We start from the raw sequence: 14,993 nt of genomic DNA on the forward strand, positions 1-14,993 counted from the left end.
CTGATTAGATGGTGCCCACCTAGGTTAAGGGTGGGTCTGCCTTTCCAGCCCCCTGACTCAGATGTTAATCTCCTTTGACAACACCCTCACAGACACACCCAGGATCAATACTTTGTATCCTTCAATCTGATTAAGTTGACACTTAGTATTAACCATCACAGGCAGACACATGTCTAGAAGACAAAAGGTACAATATTCTTGCTGCAGAAGAAAAGAAAAAATTGCCAAACCTTAATTGCTGTGAAGGACATAGCTTGGAAGGCATGACAGAAGGTTCCCTGCAGTTATGGAGGATGAGTATGGGTGAGGTGCTGTGGACCACAGCTCCAGTATCACTGGGCAAGTCTTGACAGGACACCAAGGTCATGGAGGTCAGCCTTCTGGAGCCCATGCTGCACTCAGATGAGATCTGTGGGTCCAGACAGCTCAGGCCATCTGAGTTTGTGCTGTTTGATTTGCTTGTTATATAAAATCAATCAATCAAAAGATAGATAAGTGATAAACGTGCCATTTCATTTACACCACTTCTGAAACCACACTTGAATTCTGGAGGCCGCTGGCTCGTGCGTCTCAGGCAGGCCCACTGGATGTGGTGGGACTCGGCAGTAGCAGGGACTTCTCATGGACTCATCGCAGGTGTGAAGTTTCTGAAAATACGATACCTGTGGTAGAGAAACCAGGCTGTGTCCTTGAAGTGCCTTCAGGCTATTAACCAGAGTGGGAATTCAGGGAATTTCACATGTCAACAGTAGGATGATTGTTGTGTTTAACTGCATGACCTCTGCAAAATGGGGATAAGAGATCAACTGATAACAAAGTACTTGCTCAAGTTCAGAGACCTACCACAGCACAACCTTACTAAGAAATAGAGGTTGAAAATGGCAATTTCAGTATAGAAATACGACTTTTAAACATATTCTAGTAGTTTTTTGATAGCATTCTTAGGATTTTTTATGCACTTGATTGTGCCAGCTGTGAATAAAGACAATTTGCTTATTTTTTTAATCTATGCTTTTTTTTTTTTTTTTTTTTTTTTTCAATTTCCTTGCGTTGCTGCATAGGCCATGACAAGTGTGAGGGTGAATAAAAATGCCTTAGTGGGTGTCTTGGCCTCTTCTGTCTGTAAGCTCTGGAGCGATGTGCCACTTTCATTTAAGTACCAGCTTTAAGTTTCACAGATTTTATCTATTATTTGTTTTCTATTTTATTAATTTGGCACTTAACTTTCTTTTCCTCCTTCTACGTATGTTAGATTTGTCCTTTTCCCAGCTTCTTAAAGTGGAAGCTGAGCCCCTTGGTTGAGAGCTTTGTTTCTCAGCATTGAAAACATTCTCTCTTTGCACATTGCATAGCTGCTTCCCACAGATAGATGGAAATGTGTGACTTTTCATTCATCCTGTTCAAAATATTTTCTAATTTCCCATGTAATTTCTTCTTGGACCCATGGGTTATTTAGAAGAGAACTGTTTCGTTTCCAAATATTTGGGGATTTTCCAGATAGCTGTCTGTTACTGATTTTCTTTAAATTGGTTGTGGTCAGATAACATATGTTGTATTATTCTAAATCTTTTAAATGTATTGACACTTACTTGGTGGCCCAGCACGTGGCGTGCTCTAGAAAGAATGCACCTCCTGCAGTCGGGCACAGTGGTTTCTACGTGCCAGTCAGGTCTCATGACCTGTCACTGATTTTCTTTCCCCTACTCTGTCAATAGCTGGGAGAGAAGTGTTGGAACCTTCACTGTTAGTGTGGACTTGACTGTCTCTTCTTTCAGCCCTATGTGCCCCTACACTGTATTCTGGAGCTGCTGGGGCATAAACGTGTGGGACTATTGTCTTCATTGTAAATTAGTGCTTTATCAAGGGATTTCCTCTTTTATCCCTTGTTCTGATGTCTACTTCGATACTAGGTTAGCCATGCTGGCTAATTATTAGCATTTACATGGTATCTCATTTTCCATCCTTTGACTTTTAACCTATCTGTGCTTTTATATTTTAAGTGAGTTTGTGGTAGACAGCATATAGTTGGTCTCGTATTTTTATCCAGTCTGACAGACTGCCTTTTATTTTTTCACCAGTTTTGCTATTCATTGTTCTTTGTTACCTTTTTCCTCTTTTCCTGCCTTCTGTATTAATTGAATATTTTAAAGTATTCCATTTTATCTCTACTATGGATTTACTTCCTATACATCTTGTTGTATTATTTCATGGTTGCTCTAAGACTATACTGTCTGATGTGGTAGCCACTAGCCACAGGTAGCTGCATACATTAATTAAAATTAAATTTAAGTTCAATTTCTCTGTTATGCTAGCCACATTTGAAATGCTCACATGTGGCTAACAACTTCCAGTTGATATTGTCACACAGGTCATTGAAATGTTGTTCATTTATTTTTAGTCTTTTTTCTGTTTGCTTCCAGCGTGAATACTTTCTATTCCTGTCTTCAAGTTCACAATCTTTTTTCTCCCTACAATGTCTAATCTGCTGTCTTGTAAGTCAGTGAGATTTTCATTTTGTGTAGTTTACTTTTCATTTCTAGAACTTGTTTGGTTTTTTCTTATATCTCCCTTTTTACTTACATTCATGTCTTCCTTTATATCCTTGAGCATAAAACAAGCATTTCTCTAAACTCTGTAATGTTCTTGTATTCTAATCTCATCATCTTTACATTTCTGGATTATTTCTACTGACTGATTTTTCTTTCCTTCAGTTTATATATCACAATTTGCTACTTCACGTATCTAGTAATTTTTTACTGGATGCCAGACATTGTGAACCTTATATTGTTGAGTGCTAGTTTTGTCTTTAAAGAGTGTTCAGCTTAATTCTAGCAGGCAGTTTGGTCACTTCTGGGTCCGTGTATGCTCTTAAGTCTTGTTTTCAAGCCTTGTTGGGAAGTCTTAAGTAGCTTCTCTGTCTGGGTGACTCCAGGGTGGAGCTGGTTCCATGAGCAAAGTTTTCTGTACACAGCCACACTTCGTTTGGACAAAAGCAGCAGGGTCAAGGGGCTGATAGAAGCCACAGCTCACAAAGCCTAAACTGTCTGCAGTCTGGCTCTTTAAAGAAACATTTGCCAAAACCCAGGCTTGACCAATTCCCAGAAGTGGATGGGCTACCAGACAGGATGGGATGTCATGAACACTGAGAGAAACCCATCATGCACTGCTCACACCGGTGTCTCAGGGAGACCTCAGCATCTCAGGGAGACCCCAGCACAGACGGGTTCCAGGTACCTTCTGTTGGTGCCGCTTTTCTCAGTACCAGCTTTTTGCCTGGGTGGGTGGCCTGGCCGTGAGCCAGGTTGGGTCAGGGCAGTGAGGCCTCTGGTGGCTCCTGGGACCCTGGTCAGCCCAGGGGTCCTTTGTCCCAGTTCCTGTAACTTAGGTTCCCATAACCCCTCTCAGGCCAGGCCACAGAGGGCCTCTGAAGACACGGTTTCCTCTTCCAACGCCACCTCTGCCCAGCTCGTCTGCTCTTGGTGGCATTTCACGATGGGGTCAGGGGTCCTCTGCTCCTTGGTTGACGTCCCAAACCTCACTGCTGAGGCCCCGTGCACTTTCGGGATGGTTGACGCTCAGAGACTTCGTGTCCACATGCTGGCAGAGGGGGACTCCAAACCAACACTGCGGGACCAGGGCGAGGGTTTCTGTGTGATGCTCCAGAGGCTCTAGGACATCTCCCCTGGTCCAGGTCAGCTACTGGGCCTGTTCCTGTGCCGTCCTCACTGCAGAGGGTCAGAAGACTGGGCAGGTCTGGGGCATGGGGATTTGGCAGGCAGTGCGGAGGAGGGAGGCAGTGCTGGTTCCAACAGACCTGAGGCCCCGAGGGTGATGCTTCTGCTGGGCAGCCGGGTTACTTTTGCCACGGAGAGAAGTGTGCAGGTGGCCCTCATAGTCAGTAAATACCTGTGACCACAGAGAGAGATACCTGGTAAACAATGCTCACAGTCACGGAAGGCCATGGGCGACTGCTGGGCACCCGTTCCTCAGCGTGGCCTCAGAAGAGCTGCCATCTAGAGCCACGCCTGTGCCCTGTTCCCTCCCGGCCCCTCCGCCTCCCACTGCAGTCAAGGCCCCATCTGCACCATTTGCCATGGCGTGCACAGGGTGATCCATACCTTTCCCACTGTGCCCTGTGGTCACTGGTCAGGGACAAGGTCACGTCCTCAGACCTCAGGGACACAGCTGCTGAGGCCATGGTCCTTAAGGAAGGCCCCGCCAGAGTGGCCTGGGGATGTCCAGGCAGTTCCAGAAGGAGTCCAGAGCGGCTGCCCTTGAGAGGGAGGTGGGTGTGCCCTGAGGAGGGGCAGGAGAAGGAGGTGCTGGGGGGCTCTAAGGCAGGGCCAGTCCCCAGGTCCCCATGCATGGGTCTGAGGACCAGAACCAACTTGCACCCAGGCCCTCCCAGCCCCTGGCACTGCCGCCTGTGAGTGAGGACAGTGATGCCAGCCAGAGAACAAATGGGATGCACAGGGGGTCCCTGTGCCCCCCAAGGGAATGAAAGAGGGGTCTGAGGGCTCTCTCACAGGAGATGAGGGACACCCCACACTGCCCAGGTCCTAGAACCCAGGTGGAAGGAGGAGGCCTGGGGGCTGAGGGGAGGAAGGAAGAGACGGGCCTGTGGACAGACAGGCGGACCCCGACAGGCCCAGATAGGAAGCGCTTTGTGGCATTTCTGTCACAGGACCCCTTTCCCTTGTCCGCTAGAGGGCGGCGCTGCCCCAGAGGTGCACCGCCGGCGGCTCAGCCAAGGCCCCAGCACCGCGGCCCTGGGCCCTGCCCTGAACCTGTGCTGACTGCGGCGGCCTCAGCTCCGAGTCTGAGTGTCTGTTGTCTGAATTATGATTTGTGACCAAAACCTTTGTCTTTCATGTGAGTTATCTGTGACTGGAAGCCTTCTTTCTCTCTCCCCTGAGTTATCATTTATGACTAAAACCTTTCTCTTACTGCCTCTGGGTCATTTTTTACTAAAACCTTTATCACCTGAGCTATCACTTGTGACTGAAAACCTTCTTTGTCTATCACCTGAGTTATTTAATTTTGATTGAAACATCTTTTCTTTATCATACCTACAAGAATCATAAATTATCATTTATGACTTGCAGCTTTATCTGTCAATTTAGTTATCATTTATGAGTGAAATCTTTTTATCTTTATCACCTGAGCTATCATTTATGGCTGGAAAACTTCTCTCTCTCCTGAGTTACCTGTAATGGAAGGCTTCTCTGTATTACTGGACTTATTTACAACTACAGCGTCTCTCTCTCTAGCACTTGAGTTATCATTTATTTATGACCAGCCACCCTGCATCTCTCTCACGTGGTATCATTTATCTCTAAAACCTTTCATTCTCTATCAACTGAATTATTACTGGAAAATGTCTTTCCCCATCATCTAGTTGTCATTCATGATTCAGACCTTTTTCAGTCACCTCAGTTCCTTATGGCTAGACACTTTTCTTTCTCCATCATCTGAATTATGATTTATGACTACAACCTTTCTTTTTATCACCTGAATTATCACATGTGACTGGAAAAATGTATGAATGGAAACCTTTTTCTCTACCACCAAATTTCTATCTAAGCCTTTTTGGGTTTGGGGTGGCAGCGGGGGGTTGTTTGTTTTTTGTGTGCGTTTTTTGTTTGTTTTGTTTTTGAGACAGGGTGTTGTTCTGTCACCTAGGCTGGAGTGAGTGGTGCCATCACAGCTTGGCCTTCACCTCCTGGGCTCAGTCAATCCTCCAGCCTCAGCCTCCTGCATAGATTGGACCAGGGGCCTGCACCATCACACTGGCTATCCTTTTATTTTTAGTAGAGACAGGGTCTTGCTATATTGCCCAGGCTGGTCTTGAACTCCTGGCCTCAAGCGATCCTCCTGCCTCAGCCTCCCAAAGTGCTGGGATTATAGACGTGAGTTACTGTGCCCAGCCTTACAAAACCACTTTTTCTTTATCACCCGAATTACCATTTATGACTGGCACCTTCTTTCTGTTACCTGAGTTATCATTTATGACAGGAAAACTTCCTTCTCTCTCACCTCAGTTGCTTATGATGGAAGGCTTCTCCCTGTATTACATGAATTATTTTTGAGTGAAGCATTCTGTCATCTGAGCTATCATTAATGATTGAAACTTTGTATCTCCATCACCTAGATATCCTTTATGAATAAAAGCCTTTCCTTCTCTGTCATTTATGACTGTAATCGTTTTTCTCTGTTACCTGAGTTACCACTATTGCCCAAACCTTCTTTCCCTAGCACCTCAGTTACCACTGTGGCTGGAAACCTTCCTCATCACCTGAATTATCATGTGTGAGTGACACCTTCTTTTCTGTCACCTGGGTTACAATTTATGACCAGAAATCTTTCTCTCACCTGAGTTATTAATTATTACTGGTAGCCCTATTCTTTCTAGCAGCTGAGTTTTATTTATGACTAAAAACCTTTCTTTGTCTAGCATCTGATTTAACCCTTATGACTGGAACATTTCTTTCTCTATCACCTAATTATCATTCATGACCTCAAGCCTCCTTTCACTCAACTGAGTTATTTCTTATTGAAAAACCTTTCCTTCTCCACCTGAGTTGATTGATGACAAAAATCTTTCCTTCTCTGTCCATTGCCTGAGTTATAACCTGTGACTGGAAAACTTCACCCAGTTTTCATTCATGACTGAAAACCTTTCTTGACCATTGAAATGATCATTTATAACTTGAAACCTTTGTTTTTCTATCCCTTGAATCATAATTTATAACTAAAACCTTTCCTTTTCTACCACCTATCACTTATGACATAACTTTATGAATCAAAACCCTTATTTCTGTAGCAGATGTATTGTTTATGACTAGAAATCTTTCTTCTCTATTACCTGAGTTATTATTTGTGACCTTGCTCTATCATTTCAGTTACCATTTGTTACCTAGAACCTTTCTATCTCTACCATTTTCTATCGGAAACCTTTCTTTATTATTTATGACTAAAACTTTTCTCTATTACATGAGTTATCCTTATGGCCAGAAGCCTTCCTTCTCTGTTATATGAATTGTCACTTACTACTAAAACCTTTATTTCTCTTTTAGCTGTGTTATCCTTTATGGCAGGAAACCTTACTTGTATCTACCTGAGTGATACATGAATAAAGCTTTTTTCTCCATTATCTGAGTAATTTATGACTAAGCGTCTTTCTCTATCACCGGGTTTATCATGTATTAGTGACTGAATACTTCATTATGTGATCAATCTTTCTCTTCATGTGTGTGGTGGTTGGAAACCCTTTTTCTCTATCACTTTGGTTTGGATCTTTTGTTCTCTGTCACTGAGTTGTCATTTGGGACTGAGGCCGTCTTCCCCATCCCCTGAGTTCCGCTTTATGACAGCACTTCTCTTTCTCCAAACCCTGTTGTAGTTTAGGGCTGGACACCTTTCTCTATCTCCTGAGTTACCATTTATGATGAGAAATCACCACTCATCCATCGCACGTGCTGTAATTCATGACTAAAACCTTTATTTCACTTGTTCTTCATTTTGGAAGCCTTCCTTCTCTATCACCTGATTATTATTACTGGAAATTTCTGTCTGTGCCACGTGAGTTATGCTTTTCTCTCTGGCGTTATTATTTTTACTGGAAACCTCCTTTCTCTTCCCCTGTCCGAGCTGTTCTCGCAGCCGCAGCCGCAGCCTCCTCCTCCCGCCCTGCGGGGGCCGCCGTGCCCGCTCCTTCCCCGCCCGCCCTTCCTGGCCCCCTCGCGTCCCCCTTCCCTGTCACCCGAGCTTTATTTGTGGCTGAAACTTTGCTGCGTCTGTCATCTTGGTGTCCTCCTCTATGAAAACCTTCCCGGAGCTCTTCACACTCCACACATGGTTTTTATTCAATGTTTTTTACCCTACCTCAACAGCGTTTTCCTGGGGAAGGAAGGCACCCAGTGGTTCCGGAGGAACGCGGCGCTGTGTTCCCGCGCCCTGGGCTTCCCTGTTGCACAGATTTATTTTTTCCTCACTTTGTGTTTTTTGCCGTCAGCTGGAGAAGCGCTCTCCGAATATTTCCCCGGGAACACGGACTTGCCGGCCGCGCGAGGCACCGGGCGGGAACTGGCGGAAAGGGAGGAACGGCTGGATGGCGCCTGCGCCTGGCAGCCCCCTGTGCCCGAGGCCAGGAGGGACCGGTCCGAGCCTGGGGGCTGCGTCAGGGCCGCTCTGAGGGCGGCTTCGCGGGGACTCGGGCCCTGCCCCAGGCCAGGCAGGGTGTGACCGCCCCCTAGTGCGGGAGGCTGCGTCTACACCCGCGCCAAGGACCGTGGAAGCCACGGAACTGGCCCCACCCCGCGCAGCAAGTCCACGAAGCCCTTGCCCCCAGCCTCACGGGCATCCAGACCTGTCCTGAAGCCCTGTTCGCCGCGGCTCTGGGTGGGCGCGGGTGGCCCTGGGGCGACGCCAAATCAGGCCAGGACCCCAAATCAGGCCACAACCCCAAATCCAGGCCAGGACTCCACATCCAGCCCAGGACCCCAAATCCAGGCCAGAACCCCAAATCCAGGCCAGGACCCCAAGTCCAAGACACAATCCTAGTCCAGTGACCTGGGGCTTCCCTTGGGCCAGCGACTGACTGCACCGGCAATGCTGTTCCAGCCCCTCCTGGCCTCCCTCTTCCCAGCCTCTCCTTCCCGCCTTTGCCCCCGCAGCCTTCACGTCCTCGGGAGCCAGAGCAGAATCTGCTCAGAGCTGATTTAGCTATTGATGAGTACTGACAAAATATTATTTTACATTGATTTGTTAGTTTTTAAAAAAATGTGCTTAAGCCAGGAGACTTTTTAGGATATCTTAACTTCTGCTGCTGCTCAACAGCCATCTAAGGACTCATAAAACCTATCCAGTTGTGTTTGGGGCTAGAGAGAGTGCTGGGTAACGTCATCACTGACATCCTCAACAGATCTCTATTTACAATGCTTACAAGTTGCTCCAGTCAACCAACAGGTAAGTACTTTAAGACCATCACCGACCTTTAGTGTTAGAATTTCACACCTGCCTTCATGATGTCCAGGGAGCAGAATACTACAAACAGGTTGATATGCTTTGGATTTGTGTCCCCACCCAACTCTAATGTCGAATTGTAATCCCCAGTGTTGGAGGTGGGGGTTGGTGGGAGGTGATTGGATCCTGGGTGCTGATTTCCTCCTTTGGTGCTGTTCTGATAGAGTTCTCCTGAGATCTCCTTGTTTAAAAGCACGTGCCTCTCCCCACATCTTCCTCCTGCTCTGGCCATGTGAAGACATGCCTGCTTCCCCTTCACCTTCCACCATGATTGTAAGTTTCCTGAGACCTCAGCAGCCATATTTTCTCTACAACCTGTGGAAACATGAGCCAATTAAACTGCTTTTCTTTATAAATTATCCAGTCTTGGCCGGGCATGGTGGCTGTAGCCTGTAATCCCAGCACTTTGGGAGGCCGAGGCGGGTGGATCACCTGAGGTCAGGAGTTCGAGACCAGCCTGGCCAACATGATGAAACCCTTTCTCTACTAAAAATACAAAAAATTAGCTGGGCATGGTAGCAGACACCTGTAATCCCAGCTACTCAGGAAGCTGAGGCAGGAGAATCACTTGAACCCAGGAGGCAGAGGTTGCAGTGAGCCAAGATCGTGCTACTGTGCTCCAGCCTGGGCAACAAGAGCAAAACTCCATCTCTAAATAAATAAATAATAAATAAACCAGTCTCAGGCAGTTCTTTATAGCAGTGAGAGAATGGCTAATACAGAAAATTGGTACCTAGGAGTGGGCATTGCTGTAGTGATACCTGAAAATATGGAAGTGACTTTGGAACTGGGTAACAGGTAAAGGTTGGAAGAGTGTGGAGGGCTCACATGAAGACAGGAAGATGAGGGAAAGTTTGGAACTTTTTAGGGATTTGTTAAATTATTGGGACCCAAATCCTGATAATGATATGGACAGTGAAGTCCAGGCTGAGGTGATCTCAGAGGGAGATGAGGAACTTATTGGAAACTAGAGAAAAAGAGTCACTTTTGTTATGTGTTAGCAAAGAACTTGGTGACATTTTGCCCCTGCCCTAGAGCTCTATGGAACTTTGAACTTGAGAGAGATGATTTAGGGTATCTGGCAGAAGAAATTTCTAAGCAATAAAGCTTTCAAGAGGTGATCTGGCTGTTTCTGAAAGTGTACACTCATATGTGTGAAGAAAGAGATTATCTGAAACTGGAATTTGTATTTAAAAGGGAAGCAGAGCATAAAAGTTTGGGAAATTTGCAGCCCAGCCTTGTGGTAGGAAAGAAAAACCCATTTTCTGAGGAGAAATTCAAGCCTGCTGAAGAAATTTGTATAGCATAAGTAAAGAGGAGCCAAATGTTAATAACCAAGACAATGGGAAAATGTCTCCAGGGCATGTCAGAGATCTTCACAGCAGCCCCACCCATCACAGGCTCAGAGACCTAGGAGGGAAAAGTGGTTTCATGGGCCAGGCCCAGAGCCCAGTTAGCTCTGTACAGTCTCAGGACATGGTACCCTGTGTCCCAGCTGCTCCAACTCCAGCTGTGGCTAAAAGGGGCCAAGGTACAACTTGGGCCATGGCTTCAGAGGGTGCAAGGCCCAAGCATTGGTGACTTCCGCATGGTGTGGGGCCTGCAGGTGCACAGAAGTCAAGAGTTGAGGTTTGGGAACTTCTGCCTAGATTTCAGAAGATGTATGGAAATGCCTAGATGTCCAGGCAGAAGTCTGGTACAGGGGCAGAGCTCTCATGCAGAACATTTACTAGGGCAGTGCAGAGAAGAAATGTGGTGTTGGAACCTCCACACAAAGTCCTTACTGCAGCACTGCCTAGTGGAGCTGTCAGAGGAGGGCCACTGTCTTGCAGATCTCAGAATGGTAGATCCACTGACAGCTTGCACCATGCACCTGGAATAGCTGCAGGCACTCAACACCAGCCTGTGAAGACAACCATGGGAGCTGTACCCTGCAGAGCCACAGGGGCAGAACTGCCCAATGCCGTGGGAGCCCACCCTTTGCATCACCATGATCTGGATGTCAGACACGGAGTCAAAGGAGATCATTTCAGAGCTTTAATATATAATGACGGCCCTGCTAAGTTTCAGACTTGCATTGGGCCTGTAGCCCCTTACTTTTGACCAATTTAACCCACTTGGAGCATTTACTCAGTGCCTGTGCCTCCATTGTATCTTGGAAGTAACTAACTTGTTTTTATTTTACAGGCTCATGGAAAGGAGGGATTTGCCTTGTCTAAGTTAGTGCTGACTTGAGTTAAGACTTTGGGGGACAATTGGGAAGGGAAGATTTATTTTATAATATGAGAAGGACATGAGATTTGGGAGAGGCCAGGGGTGAAATCATATGGTTTGGATTTGTGTCCCACACAAACCTCACATTGAATTGTAATCCCCAAAGCTGGAGGTGGAGCATGGTGGGAGGTGATTGGATCATGGGAGCTGATTTCTTCCTTGGCTGATGTTCTCATAGAGGTCTCATGAGATCTGCTTATTAAAAAGCATATGGCACCTACCCTGTTTCTCCTCCTCCTGCTCTGGCCAAGTGAAGATGTGCCTGCTTTCCCTTAGACTTCCACAATGGTTGTAAGATTTCTCTGGTATTTATTTAGAGCACTGCAAGAACAGACTAATACACAGGTATACTCCAAAGACTTCCACCTGTGAGCACCATCACCTCCAAGTGTGTTCACCTGTGAGCATCTTCACCTCCCAGTACATTCACCTGTGAGCACATAACCTACTGGTACATTCACCTGTGAGTACCTTCACCTCCTAGTATAGCCACCTGTGAGCACCTTCACCTTCCAGTACATTCACCTGTGACAGATTCACCTCCCAGTACATTCATCTACCTGTGAGCACATTTAATCCCAGTACATTCACCTGTGAACACATTCCCCTCCCCGTACATTCACCTGTGAGCACATTAACCTGTGAATATGATCACCTGTGTACACACTCTCAGGCTGCACCAGAGAATTTAACTGACACAGAAAGATCAACAGGAGGAAAGCACGGAAGTTTATTTAAGGGAAGCTCTGTATGGTGGGAGAGCCTCCCATGGAAGGAATGCCCTAAAGCCACAGAGTTGGACACTCACACCCATGTGAGCAAACAGGACTTGCAAGAAGTGGACGGGTGGATCTCTAGTGGCTCACCAGGCCTAAATCCTCATAGAGCCCAGTGGCCGTTTGCTGACTAGAGGTCACACGGGTACCCGGAGTTCCTTGAAATCCCATACCTCTGTTAAACTTTGGGACTTCCAGACCTCACCTGAACCAACCCATCAGAACACAGGAAGTTTGAATCTTTCATTTGCATAAGCGAACCTACACGAGAACTTTCGGTATAAAAGCTGGACCCTCTCTTTGTTCTCTGGAAAGCATCCTGGTTTTACGCTGAAGGCAGCATCTCCCCACTTCACAAACTGTTCATATGAATAGTCTTTCCTCTACATTCCTTTTCAAAGAACTTTTGTTCACCCTGAATTGGAGGTGGAGTAGTAAGCTGTGAAAAATACATTGTGTGCGGAGGCTGCAAGAAGAGTGATTTTAATGAGGTCTATGCTGAAATCTCTCTGGGTCTGGGCCTCCCACTCTTGATAAGAAAGATGCTTTCCCGAAGGTATGGGGAGGGCATCTTTCACATGAGAATTTCATCTCTTGCTTTTAAGAAACGGAACGGAGATCCGCGTGAAGCCAGAGCAATGCATTTGGGGTGGCGGGCTCTTAGCTCCTTCAGGATCACACCACAAAAGGAAATCGGTGAGCACCTGCTTCCACCCTCAGAAAAAGCTGCAGTTTCTCAGGGAGTGACAGCTGTTCGTGCCAGCTTTGGGGGCACTTCCAATCTGGAGTGAAGGAGGTCAACTTTGAACAGCATGAAGCCGGCTGCTTCGCAAGGTAAGAAATGTAAACAAAACTCAATTGACCAAACTCTCCATTTTGAAGATGGGGACTCTCAGTTTGGGGACAGGCCACACCCCTTCAAGAGAGCATGGGGTTCTGCACCCGCACCTCTGAGCCCTCCTTTCAAAGGACGCATTTGTTTCTTGCCTTGTTGGGAAGGCAGGTGGAGCTTCATAAAGAATAATGACCCTGCCATTACTGGCTATTTTAGGCTTGATTCATTTTCCTTTCCATAAACTCAGCCAGAGAGTCAAAGGCTTCCTTTAAGACACTGTCTTTTCTGTACTTGGACCTGCAGTGTGGCCCCTGGGAGGTGGACAGTGACTTCACTCTCAGCTCACAGCATCCTTGTGTTCTGTGTCGGGAGCAAAATCCCATGTGAACTGGGCACCCTCCCTTTCCACAGACATTAACCCCCAAACATGAGAGCGGGCTCCCAGCCACCTGGAAGGCAGCAGCATCCATGCCACTGGAGCTGGTGTCTGGGGGCCAGATGGCATAGACAGGCTCCTCTAGGCATTGCTATGTCCTGGGAAGGAACAGAGAGACGAATAGGAGGGTGATGGGAGTCAATTCAGTAATTCCAAGTGGGACATTAACATGCCAGCCCTCTGCTCACCGAGGGACAGAGTGGTCTGCCCAGAGGAAGCATGGTGGCCTGGGCCCGAGTTGCGGGACTGAGTGGCTGCCCTCCTGAAACCCACCCTCCTCTGTCCAAGAGCAGGAGCTGCGTTCAGCTGGGCGAGGCTGATGACTGAAGCCTGGCTGCTGGTGCCTGGGAATAAATCAGGCTGACGATGGTCATTGGAGAAGAACAGCAACAAGGCATCAGTGACAATTGCCACCTGTCAGTCGCCTCCTCAGGACCACATCCTGAGCTGAGCTGTGACTAACTTGACCTCTGCACCTCTGTGAAAAAGGATATGGCTGCCCGTTTTCCAGCAAGGAATGAGGACTGAGGGCAGCTCTTGGCTTTGGTTGGCCAGGGCTTGAACCTTCTGTTTCTGGGCAGAGCTAGAGCCATGAGGGGTGGTCCAAAGGGAAGCCAATTCCTGGGTTCACCCATAAACTCATAAAAGAGTTGTTCTACTTTCTGCTGAGATAAATGACTTCTTTTATTTCCCTTTTGGAGAACAATTGCCCAGTGTTCTCGCTAGTTTTTATTTGGCTTAAATTTTGGAATGAAAGGAAAGTATGACCCATTAGTGAAGTTGGATATGAAGATGGAGAAACTGTATGCCTGTGTCTCCATGAGAAAGACAAGACTAAGCAAGAAATACTAACCCCTCAGCAGCAGGTCAGGCCCTTTTCTGGAAATGAACCTAAAGTTAGGTCTCTGTGTACTTTCCAATTATATTAGTCTGTCTTCACACTGCTATAAAGAACTACCAGAGATAGGGTAATTTATGAAGAAAAAAGATTTAATTGACTCAGTTCTGCAGGCTTAACAGGAAGCATGACTGGGAGGCCTCAGGAAACTTATAATCATGGTGGAAGGTGAAAGGAAAGCAAGGCACATTTTCCAATGGTGGAGCAGGAGAGAGAGTGACGGGGGAAGTACCAAACACTTTAAAACTTTCAGATCCCATGAAAACTCACTGTCATGAGAACAGCAAGGGGGAAGTCAGCTCCCTGGATTCAGTCACCTCCCACCAGGCCTCTCGCCAATTCAACATGAGATTTGGGTGGGTACACAAATCTAAACCACAAAATTTGACCCCTGGCCCTTCCCAAGGCTTATGTCCTTCTCACATTGCAAAATGCAATTATCCCTTCTCAACAGTCCCTGAGTCTTAACTCATTTTAGCATTAACTGAAATGTCCACAGTCCAAAGTCTTATCTGAGACAAGATAAGTCCCTTCCAGCTATGAGCCTGTAAAGTAAAAAAAAAGTTAGTTACTTCCAAGATATAATGGGGATATAGGCATTAGGTAAATGCTCCCATTCCAAATAGAAGAAATTGGGCAAAAGAAAGGGGCCACAGGCCCCATGCAAGTCCAAAACTCAGCAGGGCAGGCATTAAACCATAAAGCTCCAAAGTGATCTCCTTTGACTCTGTGTCCCACATCCAGGCCACA

This window comes from Nomascus leucogenys, chromosome 6 (genome assembly GCF_006542625.1).
Source record: "Nomascus leucogenys isolate Asia chromosome 6, Asia_NLE_v1, whole genome shotgun sequence".
NCBI classification, from domain to species: Eukaryota; Metazoa; Chordata; class Mammalia; order Primates; family Hylobatidae; genus Nomascus; species Nomascus leucogenys.